The sequence below is a fragment of the Herpailurus yagouaroundi genome, unplaced genomic scaffold (genome assembly GCF_014898765.1).
Source record: "Herpailurus yagouaroundi ecotype Mexico unplaced genomic scaffold, PumYag 29, whole genome shotgun sequence".
NCBI classification, from domain to species: domain Eukaryota; kingdom Metazoa; phylum Chordata; class Mammalia; order Carnivora; family Felidae; genus Herpailurus; species Herpailurus yagouaroundi.
The window spans coordinates 55,461,392-55,482,228 of record NW_024412377.1 but is presented as its reverse complement, the minus strand read 5'-3'; positions in this window follow the sequence as shown (position 1 = coordinate 55,482,228).

Here is a 20,837-nt window from a genome sequence, read left to right as displayed (position 1 = left end):
GAAGCGGAGGGTGGGTGATGGGTATTGAGGAGGGCACCTTTGGAGTGAGCACTGGGTGTTGTATGGAAACCAACTTGACAATAAATTTCATATTTAAAATAAAGGTCAAAAGGGGAAAAAATAAAAAAAAATAAAACATACAGAAGGACAGTGCCTAAGTACAACTACAATTGCTACCATATTTCTTTATGGAACTCCTCATTCATGGGGACAAGAATAAAGAAACAACATACATACAACTTTGCAAAGCAACTATAGCAAGCAATGACCCAACTAGTCAATTTCTTAGGTATCTTAAGAAAGTGCCCCAGCAGAATGGGAACCGTTACCACTTGGAGTGTTCAGACCAAAAGAGGGATCCCATATAAAGTACAGGATGTGTTGATCCCTGGATAGTAAAAACAACCAAAGACATAAAGATCAGGTAAGAATAACAGGATCAAGCTTTGTATGGATTTACATTATACATGACTAAAATTTAAAACTCCAGTATTTAATTCCTGGGTTTATCAAATAGCAAAAGAGCCACAAATCCTATGCATATTAAGTTTTATCATTTACTGTTTATCTTTTTTTAATGTTTATTTATTTTGAAAGAAAGAGAGCACAAGTTGGGGAGGGGCAAAGAGAGAGAGAGAGATAAAGAGGGTGGTGCATAGGGAGATTGAGAATACCAAGCAGGCTCCATGCTGCCAGCACAGAGCCTACTGCATGGCTCACTGTGAGATAGTGACCCAAGACAAAATCAAGAGTGGAAAGCTTCACCAACTTAGCCACCCAGGCATCCCTACTGTTTATCACCCGTAAATAACTCTTTTGGTAGGAGTATGTTGTTCATATATATTTTGAGTCTGTAAAATTTGTAAGTATTTCTATCATTCTTGCCAGTGAAAAAAATCTTGCTTTGGCATGAAATTGTGGTATACCATTTCCCCCTCAAATTCTAATGAAATTTGTTATAGAGGAGAATTCTGATGCTGAATACCTTTTGCATATTTAGGTAACTTTATGGTCTCTCTAGAAAAGTATACAAAGTATTCTCCCTATTTTTCCTTATAATTAAAAAAAATATAGGGGCGCCTGGCTGGCTCAGTTGGTTAAGTGTCCAGCTTCAGCTCAGGTCATGATTTCACGGTTTGTGAGTTTGAGCCCCACATCAGGTTCTGTGCTGACAGCTCAGAGCCTGCAGCCTGTTTCAGATTCTGTCTCCGGCTGTCTCTGCCCCTCCCCCGCTTGTGCTCTGTGTCTCTGTCTCTAAAATAAATAAACACTTTCAAAAAAATCCAGATGTGTAAATATAGGTCTTTTCTACTAATTTTACTTGCAATGCCACAATATATTCTTGAATGTTGTTTTCAGTTTATATTACAGTTGTGAGTAAATCATTCTTTAAGTTATACAAAATATATGAAAGATGCAACAGATTCCTTTTGGTTTTATTTAGAACATTAGATAACTCTGTAGTCACCCTGTCAATACTTTTCCCAAACTTAAAAAAATAAACAAATTAGTGTAACTTCTTTTCACAAGGCACTACAGTATCAACATCCTAAATGATTTTATTGTTTCAAGTATCTAATTCATCATCTGTATCAGAGTTTCTGGACATGGGCCCTATCAACATTTGGGGTTGGTATTTGTGGTGGGGGCAATCTTGTACATGATATTCAGAAACAACCCTTCTCCCTAACACAAGATAACAGTAGCCACCTACCAACCTGTCATGACAATAAAAATGATATCCAGACATTGTCAATTGTCTGCAAGGAGGCAATATCACCCCTATTGAGAACTACTGATCTTTTTTTAATGCTAGAGTTATCTTTCTCATTAGATTATTTATTCTACTGCTTAAGGAATTCCTTTGAATGGTTATTTTTATTCATCTTTTAGATAAGCATATTATCAAAAAGTTATGCAAATAAGGTTTGGCACAAATTTCTAAAATTACATCATTATACCAGATGATTTAATTTTGCTTCAACCACAAAGAATTATTTGTCTCTCAACCCACTGCACTCTTATGCTTCTGTGTTTCTGCCTACATTGATTCCTCTACAAGGATTGCCTTTTCCTCCATTTCTTCTTAGAAAATTACAGCAAAACTAATAAAACAAGTTAAAATATCACCCCTGTCACGTTGTTCTTTCACAGATGCATAGCATTAAATATTGTACATATGTAGGAAATACTTTCTTCATTTATTTGCTCAAATTTATTTTTTACTATTTTGAGCTAGAACCAAATTTTGTTATTTTAGAGAATAAAACACATTAGCTACAAAATGAAAGCAACATTGTTCAACTGTTTACTAGGAAAACAGAATCCATGATCCTATAAGGAGGAAATCATTCCCATCTATATTTACCACATTTATACTTGCTTAAAGAGAAGTTCCTCTGATGTCTGTCTGCCCCCTCATAAAGCCTTCAGGCATAGTTTTTCAATTCGGTGTTTCTACTCCCAGAAGCACTTAGTTTCATCTGTACACTTCAAGATTTCACTTGGCTCTGTCTCTTCCAACTCATTTATAAGCCCATTCAACAGTACCAATCCCTAGTGAACTCAGTAAGTAAAATTCTGTAAAAAGCAAGAAGCACTTGACCTAAAAATGTAACTGATGCCACTAGTGTGCACATTTGCATTGAACAGCTACTGCATACTTTGGGTCAGAACTGTCCAACAGAACTATCAATGATGATGGAAATGTTCTATATTTACACTATTCAGTATGGTAGCCATATGTGGCTAACGAACCCTTGAAATGTGGCTAGTGTGACTGACGAACTAAATTTTGAATTTTATTTAAATTGAAATTTTAATTTTAAATCAGCCACATACAACTAAAGCATGATAATGTGGGCTATCACCAAACCTTTTTCGTGAATTTTCATAAAAATTAATTTGACATTTCTATTACTCTTTGTGCTTTAATCGAGAGTCCCAGAAGAAGAAAAAAAAATGTACACTACCTCATCTAATTTTTTTAAGGTTTTACTTTTAAGTAGGCTCCCTGCCCAACATGGGACTCAAACTTACAATGCCATGATCAAGAATCACATTCTGTACCCACTGAGCCAGCCAGGCACCCCTGTATCATTCCATCTCTTATCTTGTACTATCAACCCCAGTTGAAGGTATGAAAAATAAGAAAAGCAGGTCTGAGCAACAAGATACATAATTCAATTCAAAACCATCTCGACAAGAATATATTTTTCTCAGTTACTTAGAAGTTAAGAAAACAAGAAAGACAAAGTCTGATTAAACTATATTCATTGATGTATCATACATATTTTTCTAAATGATAGAATTTATTGGAGTTATACTAGAAAATCTAAAGAGAAGGCCTTAGAGTTTAACAAAGTTTTGCAGAAAAGAATTTTTTGACACTAAGAGGGAAAGAATAACAAAGTCCAATAAGTCCAATGCGATGAGTAGTGAGTACCTGACTGTGGTCTGTAGGAAAAATGCTATGGAGGATCACAAAATCTGAGAAGTAACGGCTGACTATAAAAGCCCATGATTTAACAGGACTTAACACAGCCTTTCTAAGCTATGGTGAGGGAAGAAAAATTGCTAAGATGGAACTTGAGATAGATGGTTCCCGCAGTTATGCTTAACAAAACTAAAATGAAGAGAGAATTACAAAGGGAATGTTTTAATCATGCAGTCAAAAAAAAGGGCAAAAAGATGAAACTGAAAAAGGAAAATTGAAAAAGCAGAGTACTTTATAAATCAATTATTTCCCACTGCATATTTACTTGTTTTAAGAATACAAATCTGCTAACTGCACCATGATGTGTTCTAATTTATCTCTCTTCTACAGTACAATTTCTCAAGCTATGATTTAAAATTTAATTATGCTCTTAATTAGCCATTTCTGCTCAAGAAGTGATATGCCCCTAGAGTGGCAGAATACAATTATTCATTCAGCAAATTCACATTAAGCATATTCCATGTACTACCAGTGATCCTTGGCCTAGCTCCTTGGACTTCCAGCTGGGTGATCATAAAGACCACAGTGGAAGTGTGATGTCAATTGACCATTATGGATGGATAGGAAATAAGGCGAAATGAGTTCCATCAGTGTTATCCTGGGAAACTGTCCACCAGGAACATTCAACAAGTATTTATTATTTAATTTTCTAGGAGGATACAACTTTGTTCAACATAACTATTAACCATTTAGAGACCAGACTCTAAAATTGCATGTTAATTTGCTGCTTTTTATCCTGTAAGAGAGTTACCAGTTTTTCATCTCACCTAGCTGTCTTATTCTAACGTTTTCTTGTCAAGTCCTATGTTTATTTGTTTCCTCAAATGCTCTTCAAATTAGCTTCACCATCTTGTTGGTTCTCTCATTAATATGTTAAATATTTACCACATGTTCATTTTGCATTTATATTAGGTAAGGGATATAATTTTATAGAAATTACAACTTGACAGTAGATACAAGTTAAAAAAAGAAAAAAAAAAAAAAAAAGAGCCAAACAGTCAAGTAGAGGGAACTGAGTGATAAAATGCAAAATCGGTATATATATTTGATCTTTGAACAATCCTGGATTTAGGGGTGCCAACCTCTCCATGTGATTGAAAGTCCACATGTAACTTTTGACTCCCCAAAACTTAACTGCTAATTCCTTCTACTGACAGGAAGCCTTAGCAATAACATAAATGGTCATTTAACACATATTTTATGTACGTATTATAAACTGTATTCTTACAGTAAAGCAAGCTATAAAAAAGAATGTTATCATGAAAATCATAAGGAATAGAAAATACATGTACAGTATTGTACTGCATTACTAAAAAAAAAAAAAATCCACATATAAATGGACCTGTGCAGTTCAAACCTGTGTTGTTCAAGAGTCAACTGAATAAAAAAGATCAAGGAAAAGCCTTTTTTCCCCTCACTAAATCCACCCAGTATCTGCTCTAGGATGATACAAAGAATAGTTTGATGCAGCAACACTGATAACCTACAGCTGGATGAAGCAAACATTTTCTTAAATGTTACAAGAAAGAAGCCAAACACAACAATATATACATTATATCATATATAAAATATGTATATATATATATAAAATATATATATTATGTGCGTGTATCTATATATACACACACACATATATATGCATATATACATATATGTTTGTGTGTATATATATTGCAAAAAGAGGCAAAGCTAATTAATGTTGTTAAAGGAAGTGATTATTCTTCCAGAGTGAGAGGCAGTGGCTGAAAGGGAACATAGGGGGACCTGTTTGAATTCTGGTAATGCTCGTTCTGATTACACAGATGTGTCCAGTTTATGAAAATTCATCAAGCTTATGATATGTACATTTTTCCAAATGTCAACTATACTCCAATAAAAAATAACTGTACTTAACCATAAATGTTTCAAAATGTTCATAATAAAAAGGAATGAACATGTTTACTCTTTTTAAAAAAGCTCTAAATTTGGTACAACCTCCTCTGTCATGTTTAGAAATCTATTTCTGTCACTACATATATGATGACTACATGATCCATAATTTCTTTCACAAGGAATTTTCACCATTAATCCACTATTGTACATGTCTTCCAATAAATATGTCACCTTCCTTGCATAAACCACACCCAAGATGTGTGACCTTAGAATTACATTTTCAGTTTCTTCAAAATGTCACAAGTGAAACCTAAAGATGTCTGACTAGAAATATAAATGAAGAATCTTTCTAATTTTCTGTGATTTTTCTCCCAATATTTTACAGCTACCTTGGCTCACCTGATTTGACAGCAATACTTTGGAGACAGGAATCACTATCATCTCCCAACTGTGTAACTAGTTTTCAGAGGGAAAAAGTGTTTTTCAACTTATAGTCCTCAATTAATATGTAATTAATTTTTGTAATTATAATAATAACTACTTGTATAAATAGACTTAGGTACAACCGTCTCCCAGTAACTGTATTGCTCAATTGTTCATAAAATGGAGGTGCAAAGAGCATTTAGGCTACTATCTGTGTGTGAGAAACATGTGACAAGTATCAGGCATATATTTTAGAAAGGAGAATTGAGGGCATGGTCGAATCTGGTAAACTAGTTAAGTAGAGATAGGTTAAGCAGAGATAGATCAAGGACATTTTTGTCATACTGAAGTTTTGGTTTTAAGGGCAGAACAGAAACTAAATTAAACAGAAATTAAAGTGAGGTTCACAGTTATATCAAGTCCAGATCATGGAAGATTCTAAATTAGAGGCTACTAAATATGTGTATTATTTTCATTTCATCAAGAAACCAGAGAAGATTTTTGAGCAAGTAAGTGACATAATAAAATCTTGCTTCAAATAATATCATCTGGAAGTATTATACAAGTTGGAAAAAATAAGAAGTTTTCAGCTTATCCATGCATAAGGTTGCCCAGATAAGGAGGGATCAGTAGGTGTGTCATTAGTGAAAAGGACAGAACTTGGAAACCAAATCTACATATAGCAACACATTATACAAAACATGCAGAAAAAAAAAAGTGTATTCTCCAAATCCCTAAGGAGTTTTTCTATGAATGAAAGTATCAACAACTAGTCAGCAATTTCTTCAATGATACCAGCCAAATGTGGCAGCTCACTTAACAATCTATGTCAAACCAAAAATGCAGATCATGTACTACAAGCTTTTTAAACACTGTGTTTTTTTCTCCATCTTTATAAAACTGAGGTTCTGTGAAGAAAGTTACTCATGTTTTTATTTCTCCTCCCCAAATATACTATTGGTATGTTACAACTCCTTTTGTAATACATGGCTTTACTCAAGTACAATCTATTATTTTCTAATATCTATTAAGGTAGATGGATTATTATTCCTCATTACAAAGAATGGGATGGTGAAAACAATTTTTGTAAAAAAATACTGGTGTGCTTTTTCAATGGTTTCAAGTATGTTCCAAGAACAATTAGGCAAACAAAATTCCAGTAGAATTAAAATGGTTCAATGTGTAATATTACCCCATTAATTAAAATGAAACACCGAGTTGAGGATAAAGTTTAAAAGAAGTCTCTCAGTGTCAAATAGAAAGCCCTATTTGTTTTACATCTTATAAGGTTGTATGGAGCAAAAGAATAAGTAGGTAAAATGCCCAACATGAGGGTCAGCTCACATGGGGGTACTACCTAAGTTGAGCTTAAAGATGTTTATATTTCATTACCAAGGTTTGTATTGCCAGTCTATTAAACTTTTCTAGAGTTATGTCTGCTCAGGGGACTTTTTTTCAGCAAAATAAAAGCGGTATTTCCAAAGGAATTAATCTTAGTTCATCAAGAAGAGATAGAGTGCTGGTTGAGTTTAAGACTCATTTAGAGGGGAGAAATCCAAGTACAGAATGGGAAACCACTGTTCTCAAAGCTTTACATAATAGGGCCTAGGAGTCTGTGAAAGTGGCAACAGAGTATTACTTTTCTTGCTTTCATTGTTATAACAAGAAGTGACTGGTCCCTAACAGTGTGACTCTTCTGAGCTGTCAGGCTTTTGCCTGGACTGAATCATGCTTCCCCAGAGCCCTGTTTTGTAAGCAGAAGCCACTAATGAAAATAACCTTACAGCTGATTGGGGTGCTTATGATTCACTTGTATCTTCAATGGTCCAGCCTTAAACAGTACCACGCTGAGATGGGCTCTGCTGTGAGCATTCAGGTGTCATCAATGGATCACTGAGTCAACAGATCATGACAGCTCCTTTGGAAAACCCCAACTCCATGTTAGCATGCTCTGTCCAGGGAGTTAGAGAAAGACTTTAACAGCCCACAGAGTGACGTGAAAAAAATTCAAGGGGAAAAAGGGATGTGTTTCAGTAAAGTCAAAATGACAGATTATCTAAGAGACTATATACCAATCTGAAATAGATAGGGGCCACTGGGGCATGGGAAACTTATTTAAAATTACATTTTTCATGTTACAATATCCTTAACATAAACATTATCCTTAACAAGTAAATAAATTTTAAAAACTCTGAGTCAGTTTTCTTATAGAGGGTTATACTACATAAGCACTTTTATCCCCTTTACTGATTTTGTTTGTTTTAGATTTTGGTCTTCCTCTCTGAGATAGCAAGCCTTACACATTTTAATTATTTTGGCCTAAGGTCATTTTGTGGACGATATCTCAATATTTTAATGCTTCAAATGCATTTTTAAAAATTTATGTATGAAGAGTCTGTGCTAAACCCTCGAAGGTAGGACTAACATGGAGAGATTTGTCTACTGAATAAATCAATCACGCATAGGCCTCTTGGTATGCCTGAGTGGAAACTTGACATCTTCTACTTTTGTGTATTAAACATAATTTCCATGACTAATATTTGAACATGGGTATATGAGGAGAACTAGAACTAAAGAACTTGATTCAAGCAGTCAGGATAAATTTACTCATTCTTCTTTACCAAAAGACTATTTATTTTCTTATTTAATAATATTATTGGTTTAGGAGCACCTGGGTGGCTCAGTAGATTGAGCGTCCGACTTTAGCTCAGGTCATGATCTCATGGTTTATGGGTTCGATCCCATGGTTTATGGGTTTGAGCACCATATCGAGCCTTCTACTGATGCACAGAGCCTGCTTTGAAATTGCTCGCTCTCTCTCTCTCTCTCTCTCTCTCTCTCTCTCTCTCTTTGCTTCTCTCACTCTCACTCTCTCTCTTTCCTTCTCAAAAATAAACATTAAAATTTTGCAAGTAATATTACTGGTTTAATACTAGCAACCATTAATAATAGCCTGCTTGCCTGCTTCCGAATAACGCTACCAAATTTTTACACATATTGTTTTTATACCCCAAATGCCATATATACACACACATACACACGCCCTATATATGTGGCAGTTTCTCCGTGTTATAAATAAGAAAAATCAGAAAAGCATCTTACCTAGCCTCGTACTCCTAAGAAGTTCAACAGCAAGATTTCCAGCCTAGTTTATAACATTGAAGCTTATGAATCTGAATCAGGATTTACAGCAGCTTCGTTTTGTTCCACTCTCCGGATCATGGCGTTAAAGCAGTGGTTCAAAACTCTGAAGCAGCATCAGAATCACCTGGAGGGTTTATTAAGCCAAGGATTCCTGGGCCCCACCCCTACTTATTGAGTTTCTGACTCAGTACCCCTTGGTGGTGCCGAAGAATTTGCATTTTAACTAGCTTTCAGGTGATGTTAATACAACTGGACCACACATTGGGAGCACCTGCCTTAAAGTCATGCAAAAGGTGGAGTAGATATTAGTGAGTCTCCCTGTCACCTGTTTACATCAATCAAAATATGCCCTTTTTTGAAGCAATGGGTCTCGTGATTTTGTCTGTTATTGTAAGAGGATGCTGATATTCCTTTGAATAAAAAAAAGGAAGGAGGTTATGATTCTAGGTTTAAGCAATTCCTTTAAATGTTTTATGGAAAGCTCTTCAAAACTTTCTGATGGACTAAGGTGGGGAATGTGAAGAAAATTGAGAAAATGATATATAGTTATATACACTTGACAAAGTTTTTTTTTTTTAATTACATTTGTTAGTAAAATAAAATAGCAAGCAGAAATATTTTCCTGGAAATCACAGTTTAACAGCAGTCAAAAACTGAAAGTCTTGGTCTGCGTTGACCCTAAATGCTCATCCCTTGGCCATTCTTGTTCATGTTTAGGTTTAAAGTTGCATTTCAGTTAAAAAATTGATCATGATAGCTTTGTGGAAGGGTAGTGCCTTAAAACAACACAAATTTATTCTCTTACCATTCTGGAGGTCAGATGTTTAAAATCAAAGTTTTGGCAGGGCTGTGTTCCTTCTGGAGGAAGGCTGTGCTCCCCTGTTCCTCTTGTCTTTAGGATAAAGTATTTCCTTGCCACTCTCACCTTCAAAAGGCCACCCACATTCCTTGACTCATGGCTTCTTTCTTCATCTTCAAAGCAATTATTCGAACCCCAGTTCCTTTGTGAAATTAACCTTCTCTGTCTTTGACTTCCCCACTTTCTTTTAAGAGGACTTTTTTGATTATCTGGGCTCACCTAGATAATCCAGGATAATCTCCCTATCTCAAGATCTTTAACTGTATCACATCTTTGGGGCTATGGAGGGTAGTGTAAATTATTCAGCATGCCACAGCCATTCACCCTAGTTGCTTTTCTTAAATATTTTCTCATTTATGTTACCTGCCTGGATCCTATGAGCACTGGAATTTGCAAATCTTGATTTCCAAAGAGAGTGTATTGAGTCTTCATATTACCGAAACAGCACAACAGCACAGAAGTTGACTATCATATTCACAGACACAAATGGTTTTTAATAAAATACGACTTAAAATTAGCTTTATTCACGAATACAAGACAAGAAACACATTTGATATAATATATTTACCTCATCAAAAGCCAACAGTTACCGAAAAACACAGCTTCTTTCACTCCCTCACCCACATGTGTTGGAAGGATGGCAAGCACAAGATTTAACACCTGTAGGTCTCACCCTGACAAACTGCAAATTCTCAGAACACAGGTACTATACCATCTTTCCCCTTGTTTTAACAGAGCACCTCAGAGATACTAAGACTATCATGATTTTCATAACTCCCATCAAGACTTTTAAAAGTTTTATAAGGTAACATAGTAATCTCTTTTTTTTTTCTTTATCCTCGCTTTTCCCTCTTATTTCTTCTCATCATCACAGTTATAACACCATCAAAGATATAATCTACAGCCATTAATTACTGAACTCTGTCTTTTCATTTGGCTAGGTATACATATGCAGTTGCTTACTACTACATCAACTTACCTATTTTAATAGACATCTCAAATTTAACCTGTCCAAAACTGGAGTGCCTGGGTGGCTCAGTCAGTTAAATGTCTGACTCTTGATTTCGGCTCAGGTCATGATCTCTGGGTTTGTGAGTTCAAGCCCTTCATAGGGCTCTGCACTGACACTGTGGAGCCTGCTTGGGATTCTCTCTCCCTCTCTCTCTGCCCCCTCCCCTGCTCTCCCTCTCTCTCTCTCTCACTCTGTCTCTCTCAAAAATAAATAACCTAAAAAAAAATTTTTAACCAGTCCAAAACTGAAATCCCCTCTATATCTCCCAAACCTACTTCTCCTATGCTCCTCCCTTCTAGGTCACAGATAACTACATTCTTTTAATGGCTAGGCATCCAAAATTCTTCTCTTTTTGCTACTTCACACATATAGTCTGCCAATAAATCTAATTAGCTTGACCTTAAAACAATGTAAAAACTCCAGAACCTGATCACCTTTCATTTCTCCCAATGCCACAATTGTATACTTAGCCACCATTATATCCTATCTTGATAATTACAAGAGCCTCTGTATCCCTTCTATCCACCTTAGTCTATGTCAACACAACAGTCAGAGAGGTCCTAGCTGATCACATGTCCAAACATATGTCTCCGGTTCAAACATTCTAATGATACTCCATTTTTCTCATAATAAAAAGGGTAGGTCTTGCAGGGACATACAAGATCTGGCTCTGTTTCTCTCTGGCCTCATCTGCTAGATATCTCTTCTTTTCTCTGTTCCAGTTGCACAGGCCTCTTTGATGCTGCCAGAACACTGTCAGACATGTTCCTACTTCTGGGCCTTTGTACTTGTTTACTTCTCAATTTGCTGCTCCTGATAGCTACATGACTTATTCCCTCTCTGTTATGGGCTGAATTGTGTCCTCCAAAAATTAATTATGTTGACATCCCAATCCCCAGTACTTTAAAATGTAACCATATTCAGAAAACAGATCTTTAGGGAAGTGATTAAGTTTTTAGAGGCCTCTTTTTAGAGGCCATTAGGGTGGGGCCCTAATCCAATGTGACTGATGCCCTTAAAAGTAGAGGAAGAGACAGCAGGAATATGTGTAATATATGTACACAGAACAAAGGTCTTGTGAGGACACAGCAAAAAGCTGGACATCTGCAAACCAAGGAGAGAACTCTCAGGAAAAATCAAACCTGATGACCCCTTTATCTTACATGTCTAGGCTCCAGAATTGTAAGAAAATAAATTTATGTTGTTTAAGCTACCCAGTCGGTAGCATTTTGTTATGGCAGCTCTATCAAAATAACAGTGTCCCTTTCACTAGGTTTTTGATTAAAAGCCATTTCTCTGTGTGACCTACTCTAAAATTTCCTACATATTCAAATTCCTTATATCCCATTCCCTGCTTTATTTTACTTTTATCACATATGCAACAAAATAAGAATTGCATGCCTTTGTATTGTTTATTGTTTATCCCCTCTATAACATGAGCTCAACAAGGAAAACTATTTTGGCCTTTTATTTCATTATTTTCTACGTTTTATACTACTGTCTCCCTGGAATCCAGAATAGCATTATTCATATAACAATACTTCAGAGACTTATTAACTTTGCTGGAGGTATACAAAAATTTAGCAACCAATAGAAAAGAAAAAACACTAAGTAACGGAAATCTATGCCATGAAAATTGAAATACAGGTATAACTTAGGTCTTTAACCTTTTGTTGACTATTCTCCAGAGATTCCCATTCTAGAAAAAAAGAGAAAATAAGCAGATATTTTGAACATGGAGTAATAAAAGTTATGAAGAAAGTAAGACTAGGATGAAGTGAATATGTTGAACGAGGACAGGTGCACACAGTGAATATTAGGAAGTTAAGCATGGTTCCCTGGAGGAGGATGCTCTAAGAGTATGTAAACCTATTTTGGAAAGAAAATTACTAGGCATTGCCCTAGGGCCTTAGTGTTCAACCTTTATGTTTTTGCTTCTCTTTTTTTAATATATAAAAGTAAAGAAAGACAGGAATATCCCAGAAAATTTTTCTTAGGGGCTAGATATGGCAGAAATATGCCCCATTAGGCTTGGAGTGCTCAAGAATAGTCCAAATGCTTCTAGACCTAGAGGTACTCCATGGCTTAGCTCTATCACTTACCCATCATTTGATTTAAAAAAAAAAAAATTAACTTGTGATAAAATACAGACCTTAACCATTTTTAAGTGTACAGTTCAGTAGTATTAATTATATTCATATGTTGTACAGCCATTATTACATCTGTCTATAGTACCCTCCTCATCTTGCAAAACTGAAACTTTGTATCCATCAAATAACAATTCTCCATTTCTTCTCTCCCCTAGTCTCTGGTAACTACCATTCTACTTTCTGTCTCTATGGATTCTATGAGTTTATTTATACACTGAGAAATTCATATAAGTATATCACTTAGTATAGTGTCCTCAAGGTTCATCTGTATTGTAGTATATGTAAGAATTCTCTTACTTTTTATGGCTATGTAAGTATGTATATGTGCATGTTGTTTATCCATTCATCTGTTGATGGGCACTTGGGTTGCTTCCAATTCTTGGCTATTATGAATAATGTTGTTATGAATATGAGAGTACAAATATCTCTGAGGCCTTGCTTTCAATTATTTTAGGTATATGCCCAGAAGTGGAGTTGCTGGATTGTGTGGTAATTCATTTTTTTAAACTTTTTGGGGAATCATCAACCACAGTGATTACAACATCTCACATTCCACCAACAGTGCATAAATGTTCCAATTTCTCCACATCTTCCCCAATACCTGTTATTTTATGTTTTTCTTTTCTTTTTTCTTGGTTTCTCTCTTTCTTTTTTTCTTTTTTCCCTTCTTTCTTTCTTTCTTCCTTCCTTTCCATTATTAATGTGTGTCAGGTGGTACTGGTCCTTTGAATCTAAATTGTCTAAATGGTGTAATACTAGTAAAGACACATGAAATTCCTTTGTGAAATTTAAAGATTCTACTTTGTTCTACGACCTCTTGGGCTCTTCCAGAATTCTTATATATTTGGGTTTTCTCTAAAAAATATTAATTACCAAAGTAGACTTATAATTCAATATACAAATAACCAAAGAAAAATGGAAAGAGCCTTTTTCCCTTCCATTCTCTGGCCTCGACTCACAAACACAACTGTGAAATTTTATAAATTTCAGGGAATAGATAACTTATCAGCTATTTAAATGATTGAGAACATAGAAAAGATCCTAAATATCCAAATTCATTCTATAATGCTAGCAGGACCCTAAAATACAAACTAAACAGAGATACTATAATCACAAAATTATATAATATCATTTGAATATTGGAGCAAACTATTAGCAAACTGAAATAGCAGTATATAAAAAAAATACTTAACTATTAAATTATTCCAAGATGTCTAATCTGTTAATGAAGTATATCACACTAATAGAAGGGGGGGGGACTTTCTAAAGTTGAAAAGGCATGTAATAAAATTTACTGCCACTTCATGATTAAAATTATAAACATTCTTTGGATATTTGGCAAATGGTATCCATCAAAAACATGTTGTGTTTTTGACTAAGTTCAAAATTTTAAACGTTCCCTGAAGAATCTATAAAATGATTAGAGACAGCAATATAAAAATGAGAACAAGGACTAACATGTATATGTAAGAAACAGGATTATGCCCTTTGCCTGTATTATCTCTTTTAATCCTCTCAAGAATCCCAGAAACTGGGGGCTATAATTGTTTCGATTTTACAGGTAAAGAAAACTACACTCAGAAATTAAACATACCCAGAGTCACAGAGCTAGTTTTAGCTGACAGACCATCAAAAAGGAGCCCCTTCCTTAGAATTAAGCAAGCTAGAGAAAGACTTTTAATTTCATATACATTTCAATACTATATCACTAATAGTTACACAGAATTCTGTTCTTGAATTTTGTAGCCATTTCTGTACTGGCATTCCCAATAAAAAACCTTAGGTGAGTGTCCCTGTAAAATTGAGTTCCTCTTACTCTTTGATACCATCTGTGATCATATCAGCAGGTGTTAATTGTTCTTTTGTTAATATCCAAACTAATCCTATTAAGGCTAACAGTGGGAGTGTGGCCTACCACAATTTAGTACCTAGGTCCAAAACATAAAAGGAGATATCTGGTATCCATTTATGCCTCCAAATAATACACTTTTTAACTGCAATGAAGTGGTCAATTCCCCAAAGACATTCTAAGTGTCTGCCTGAAGTATTAAATGAGTTAGTTACCCTATCAAAACGATTAGAATGGACAAATTAATTGAAAAGGAAATTCATTGTATAATATTATGTACAATTTACTGGCTTAAATAAAACTCAACTTGTAAGATAAGAAAGCCTTCTCTTCTGTGTACAAAGATGGAATTTCTGCTGGTTAAACATGGTATACACCAACGGGAGGGGGGCGGGGAACAACAGTTGATTGTATCCATTCAATGACCTGTCTAAGCATTTGTAAGCAACAGACATTTAATGTTCCCCTTTATGTTTTGGAGGCCAAAAGAAAATCCAGAGTACACTTCTGTAGGACTTTTAAAAGAGAACATATACTTCACTTCCTTTTGCTAGATGGATTCAAGCTTGGAATAAAGACGATTTAGAAACCAAAATAAGGAATTTGGCAATTTAGCTTGAATTATAAAGTGATCCTTTTTAGAGCTTTTATGTAATTGAAAGTAACATATATCTATATATACCTATGGGCATTTGTGTGTAAAAGAGTATATGGCAGCAAATTATAATATACATTACCTACATTCATCTTTATATTTATGCTAAAATTAGGTTCATTAAATAAATGAGGATTACATTTATTAGAAATGCCCTGCTACCAAATTAAACTACCATTGGAGCCTAGCAAATTGACCAGAGAGCTAATCATTTGTTTTGCTGATCTCTCTTTTGATGTGCTAAGAGCCCCTAATAAGGATAGTTAAAGCATTAAGCTGAGAACTCAAGTGTGAAAACTAACATTATCTCCTAATTTGATGATACACATTAATTGTGGCTTATATTTCACAGTTAATGATTGAGAGAAATTCCCACATCTGTGTAGCTTTTTGGTTGCCCACACAGTAGTCCCCCAAATTATGCCCCAATGAAAGTAGAGTAGAAAAGTCACAAACAATTTACCAACGCTGGTAGGATAGACTTTAAAAAAATTATTCTATGTATATTAAAAAGCCTGCAACAGATTGCATATGGATCTGTTTGGGTTGTATTCTAGGAAAGAAGGCCACAGGCTCACAAATAAGTAAAAACACCTTATTACCTAGGGAGTAGGGAAGGTTTGAATTGTCTAAGTGTAAGTGCAAGCAAACATTTTTTTCCCACTCTCCCAAATGTATTCACAAGACAAAGGTAAGTAAAGTAATTACATTCATTGCTTGATTTATTTGTATCTTAGGATTAAGTTCAGAATTTTGTCCTGATGCACTTCCAACACTTGGAATACTCATATGTGTGTGCATGCGTACACACACACACACACATACACACACACATACATATTTCTCCATGTGTATATACCCACATAAACCCCATCCTACTTTCATGCTCATATATTCTCTCTTGCTATTCAATCCATTCTGTCCTTGAGCTAGGGTAGCAATGGATACATGCATTTGTGCTTTTTTAGACACTTAGTTTGCATACAGGTCAACATACTAATTAACTTCCTTCTGCAACTGATATGCTTCTAGATATATAAAATGAGTATTTTTGTCCATTTCCTCTCTTTTTGCAGGATTTAAGATGAATCAGAGTTCACTTAATTTATTTTATTCTATCTTCTGTTAGTGAATATATAAATGTATCCTATCATTTCTAGAAGTACTTTAAATCTTTATAACATTCTTCATAACATTAGACTATTTCTTATATTTTCATTTTTAAAATAATTTTCATGAAGACCTTATACTAAACCTGAATTACTCTCAAAAGCAAATGGCCAGTGTTGTTTAGATATAATTGTTGAAATTCCATAATTTTGATTTTCTGCAACATAATTCAACATATCAGTATCATTGTACTCATTCTTTTTTTAAATGAAATTTATTGTCAAATTGGTTTCCATACAACACCCAGTGCTCATCCCAACACGTGTCCTCCTCAATGCCCATCACCCACCCTCCACTCCCTCCCACTCCCCAATAACCCTCAGTTTATTCTCAGTTTTTAAGAATCTCTTAGGTTTTGACTCCCTCCCTTTCTAACTTCTTCTTTTTTTTCCTTCCCCTCCTCCATGGTCTTCTGTTAAGTTTCTCAGGATCCACATAGGAATGAAAACATATGGTATCTGTCTTGCTCTGTATGACTTATTTCACTTAGCATGACACTCTCCAGTTCCATCCATGTTGCTACAAAAGGCCATATTTCATTCTTTCTCATTGCCAAGTAGTATTCCATTGAGTATATAAACCACAATTTCTTTATCCATTCATCAGTTGATAGACATTTAGACTCTTTCCATAATTTGGCTATTGTTGAAAGTGCTACTATAAACATTGGGGTACAAGTGCCCCTATGTATCAGCACTCCTGTGTCCCTTGGGTAAATTCCTAGCAGTGCTATTGCTGGGTCATAGGGTAGATGTATTTTTAACTTTTGAGGAACCTCCACACTGTTTTCCAGAGCGGCTGCACCAGTTTGTATTCCCACCAACAATGCAAGAGGGTTCTCATTTCTCCACGTCCTCTCCAGCATCTGTACTCATTCCTTTTAATACTCATTGTGAGTACCTACAACGTATTATGTGTCAGACTTTGTCAGACAAAGATGAAGAAAATTGTCCCTATTTTAACACAGCTGTAAGCTCCATTGAATAAAGGGGACTAATTTGTAAATACTATGTATCAAAATGGAAGTAACACGGATAAGAAGGGACTTGAGAATGTAGAAGACCTACAAGACAGACTCTGCAAATGATTACCTTCTGGGCACAAAGAAATGATGGAATGATAGAATGTTAGAAAAGTTGCAGCAGGCCTTCAAAGACATGGTCTAACTTAGATCCATAGTCCTTTGCAATTATTTATGAAAGATCTAAGAAGGACATTAATCTAGAGCCCCTTACCCATGTTCAGGCAAGCTGACAACATACATGTGAGTATGTGTTTATGTCCATATCATTTGGATTGCATTTTGGGTTTTTTAGTTGCTGTTATGATGAAAAAAATGCTTTATGTTAAATAAATATACAATTAGGATAGTTAATACCTATACACACTGCATAACACCCTATGTGAAAGCATTTGTTTAAGCATATTTGAGACAGTAGCAACTCTTTCCCATTTCTATTGGATCTGAAGTAAGCTCCTTTCATAGAACATCCCTAAAGAAATACAGGGAGCTAGAAAACATGTGACTTAGGTTTTATTAGTTGATGGTCCTATGTAGCTGATGGTAACAATAATTCTGGCTCTGAGAAAGAGAAACAATGAAGAAAGGAATAGAATATGACTGACTGACTGACTGACTGCATAAAAAGAAGACAATTTTTTGGATTACTTATGTGATGTGACAAATGTACAAGTTCCTTCCTAAGAGTGAAGGTATTATAGTTCTAGAAAGGATGGTAAGAAAGTACTCAGAATCTGGAGTCTACCATACTTTTTCTCTGCTTTAACAAGAATGGATTACGTATAAAACTTATTTTTTAATGAATCTTTTACTATATATTAAATTATTAAAATCTAATACTCGTAAGATTTTTATGGTACATAATAGACATTCATAAGCACAATGGTGATATTTCCCTAAACAGATGCATTGGGTTGGTCTTCCCCAGCTGCTACCCCACATAATGAATACTAATGTCATACTTGCTATGATACTATCAGTACCCTTGAAATTAAGTAACTCTATCTTTAGCCTTATGTCTCCCATGTACTTCAAAGCATCCCTTGACAAAAGGCTCCATTTACAATTTTTTAAAGTCTAATTTAAATGTCTTATTGTGTTGTGCTCTGTGACATAGATAATAGGTGACTACATAGCACAATATTTTATGGAATTGTAAGGATATTGATTCTGCATCATTAATTGGGATAACAGGCAAGAGATCTTTTTACGTGTGTGTGTGTGTCTCACAAAACCAGTATCATAAGGCACATACCCTTGTTTAAACTGTTTTGATTATATATATATATATATATATATATATATATCCTGAATATTTGCTCATGTCATAGAATGTTTTTCTAAATCATGATTTTAAATAGCCACACAGTATTTCAGCATATAAATGTAACATAATTTATTCATTCAATTCTCTAAGCTTTTAGATTAGCTTTCAGATTTTTTGAATTTTCATTCTTGTAAATAATGAGATAACACACATCCTTAACATGTAAATTTCTTGCACATATCTGATTATTTTATTAAGTTAAAGGGAAGAGCTATATTCAAAAGTATGAACATTTTGATAGCAATGATGATTTTTCTCAAATTACTCTCCAGTATGGTTTTACAAGTACAAGTACAATGTACAAGTAAGGACACTGTATCTGAGTTGTGTTTTCCATACTTTTGTCAACAATAGGTATTAACAGTAAACTGGTGTGGACACTGTAGACAACAGTATGGAAGTTCCTCAAAAAGTTAAAAATAAACCTATCCTATGATCCAGTAATCACACTCCTAGGTATTTACCCCGAAATACAAAAACACTAATTCATAGGGACACAAGCACCCCTATGTTTTAGCTATATTATTTACAGTAGACAGATTATAGGCCCACCCCAGGGTCCATCAATAGATGAATGGATAAAGATGTGGGGTATGTATGTATGTTTGTGCGTGTGAGTGTGTATGTGTGTATGTGTATATATATATATACACATATATTGTATATATATAATAGAATATTACTCAACCATAAACAAAAGAATGGAATCTTGAATTTACAATGACATGGATTGAACTAAAGAATATAATGTTAAGCAAATTAGCCAATCAAAGAAAGACAAATACCATGTGATTTCACTAATATGTGGAATTTAAGAAACAAAAAAAATGAGCAAAGTGGGATGTATATGTGTGTGTGTGTGTGTGAGAGAGAGAGAGAGAGGGAGAGAGAGAGAGAGAGAGAGGGAGAGAGAGACCAAGAAACATTCTCTTAACTATAGAGAACTGATGGTTACCAGTAGGGGCAGTGGGTGGGGGGATGGGTGAAATAGGCAATGGAGATTAAGGAGTACATTTGTGATGAGCACAGGGTGATATATGGAACTGTTGAATCACTATACTGTACACCTGAAACTAAAATAACACTATATTCACTAAACTGGAAAAACTAAACTAAACTAAACTGAAAATAATAGGTATTAACACAATTATCAACACAACAAGCAAAAGGTATATATATATATATATATATATATATATATATATATATATTTAATTTTGCATTTTTTTAACTATGCCTAAAGCTGTTGATAACTTTATGGATTTTTGTGTGCTTTTTGCACTGGCATCTTTACTTTGTATAGTATAATTGTTTTCACAATGTTCCTTTAATTTTGAGTCATTAAATGACAAAATGGAAAAAGGAGACACTTTTACAGATCAGGGAGAAATACATATTTTCTTCCAAATTACTATGTGTATATATTTGGACTCATTGCAAGCATTCTGTAAGTCGCTGTTGATTTTTGGCCTTACAATGGCAACTGCAACACCTTTCTTTATCCAGTGATAATTAGTAATGTAGTTTTAGGTCCACACCTAATACTAGTAAATACCCACTACAGACTAAGCAATAAACAGAAAGTTCATCTAAATGTAATTAAAACCGCATATTTCTTTTTTTTAATTTTTTTACATTTATTTATTTTTGAGAGACAGAGACAAAGCACTAGTCAGGGAGGGATAGAGAGAGAGGGAGACACAGAATCCGAAGCAGGCTCCAGGCTCTGAGCTGTTAGCACAGAGCCTGACGCAGGGTTCAAACTCACAAACTGTGAGATCATGACCTGAGCCGAAGTCAGATGCTTAACTAAATGAGCCACCCAGGCACCCCTGAAACCACATATTTCTAAATGTCTT